Below are 2,352 nucleotides of genomic sequence, written 5' to 3'. Positions count from 1 at the left end.
GGTCAGGTGTCAGCCAGGTTACCCGAGCTTCTTAACCCTTTACAGGTTAAAGGATTTGGAGTCTCTGTACACAGAGAGCTGTTACCCTTCCCTTAATAGTTATGACAGTAGCTCATTGGCTTCTTGCTGTTTTCCTTCCAAGACAGCATTTTTAGGGCCTATGGCTACTTTATGGATCAACCTTTGGTATAGGTCCCCCATCAGGTTCTTATTCTCCACTGGATCACCTGCAATAAATTAACAGACGTATTGGAGCATAAGCTTTCGTGGGTGAATACTCACTTCGATAGACGCATGCAGTTTATAAGGTGCCACAGGACTCTTTGTTGCTTTTTACAGATCAAGACTAACACGGCTACGCCTCTGATACCTGAAATAAATTAGGGCCCTGATTCTCAGGTGCTCTATTTCTGCACTTAAGTGGGAAAGATGGCTTTAAGTCAATGTTGTGCTCCCTTTATTTTTGGATATGTCTATCCTGCAATCAGGAAGTACGATTGCAACACGCGTAGGCATACCTAGTTGGCTTTAATTTAGTTGATTGGGTACCAATAGTAGTGATGCCATGGTAGCACAGATATCAAAGCACTTTACAAAGGAGATCATGCTTATATGATTTCATAAGAATTTTTTAACATTTTTATTTGACTCAAGGTCTGTCTGCACTACACTCATGTAGACATACACAAGCTAGCTTTAATCTATCTAGGTCAAGTCCTGGAGTAGAGGTGGGTGGATTTCTTCAGATTAGTAGGTTAATCAAAGAAAAACATGGTTACAGTCGAATAAAAACTAGTCACAAATTTGACATGATTAATTCTGGCTATTTACCAAATGGCTGGACGTGGTAGCTGTAATGCTGCTGTCCTTCCTACCCCCTCCCACTTTTATCACCTTTAGCTCAGTGGTTAAGGTACCTGGGATATGGGAGACCTACATTCAAATGACTGTTCTAGAACAGACCTGAAAGGGACTTTTTTGATTCACCAACAATTTCAGGTTTGGTTTGCCCTTAACCATTCTCCCCCCCCCCCTTCCCGTCCGGCTCTATACAGGAGTAGTGAAGCTGAGCCAGTGCACACTTCACCATGAGCTGTACAAGTGCTCCTGGTAATTATTTGTGCAGCTAGCTCACACAGAAATGTGCACGGCTGCATCTTCACTGCTCCAGTACCTGAGCTAACTAATTAAAGCTAGTTCTAGTACGTCTACATAAGCTGCAATCACACCATGTGCTTGCAGAGTAGACATACCCTCAGTCATGTATTTTATAAGGGGTCCTCCGGACCATAATGCACACCTTGTTTCTTAACACCTTCGCTCTTACTAATGAAACAGTGCTGAGGAGCTGATAATTTATATAATAAAGTGACTGACTGTGAAGCCGTAATGTTTGCAGATGATTCAAGGGAGCAGCAGCTACCTCCAACTTCAGGAGATGCACGTAGAGGCCTGAGCCCTGTCATCCTGACAAGGTAAAGAATCTGAAACCAGCTTTATGTTGGTTGAGAACTTAGATAGTATGGGCATACGGAAAGTTACATTTCCCTAGCACTTTTCATTGTATGCAGGGGCACCATTTGGGGGGGGCAGGGGAGGGCTCTAGCCCCGGCCCTGAGTTTCATAGGGTAGATCTACTCACCCTAGCCCCAGCCGGAGCTCTTAACTGCAACAGCTTGAGTGTGATATGAGATGAGTTTGGCAGCTGGGAGCAGCGCAGCCTTTGGGGACGGGAGTTTGTTTATAAACAGAAACAACGAGGCAGGGTGATTAAGATAAAAGGCTTATCATTAAAATAAATTAAATAAATAAATTAAATTAAAATAAATTAAGGATCCTTAGATGATCCTGAAAGCACTGCCAGGCACTTCAGTTAAAAGATAGGAAACAAAGGGTAGGAATAAAAGGTGAGAATGGAGAGCGATAAATGCCAAGTAATGCATTTGGGAAAATATAATCCCAACTCTATATACAAAATGATGGGGTCTAAATTAGCTGAACCTGTCAATAAAGAGATCTTGGTGTCATTGTAGATAGTTATCTGAAAACATCTGCTCAATGTGCAGTGACATTTAAAAAAGCTAACAGAATATTGGGAATCATTAGGAAAGGAATAGATAATAGGGGGAAAAATCATATTGCCTCCATATAAGTCTACAGCATGCCAACATATTGAATAGGGCATGCAGATATGGTCACCCCATCTCAAAAAAGATATATTGGATTTGGAAAAGCTACAGAGAAGGGCAACAGAAAGGATTTGGGGAATAGAACACCTTCCGTATGAGGAGAGATTAAAAAGACTAGGACTTTTCAGTTTGGAAAAGAGACGACTAAGGGGGGATATAATAG

This window comes from Terrapene carolina, unplaced genomic scaffold, assembly GCF_002925995.2.
Source record: "Terrapene carolina triunguis isolate 2854851 unplaced genomic scaffold, T_m_triunguis-2.0 Scaffold112, whole genome shotgun sequence".
NCBI lineage: Eukaryota > Metazoa > Chordata > Testudines > Emydidae > Terrapene > Terrapene triunguis.
This window is presented reverse-complemented; position numbering follows the sequence as displayed.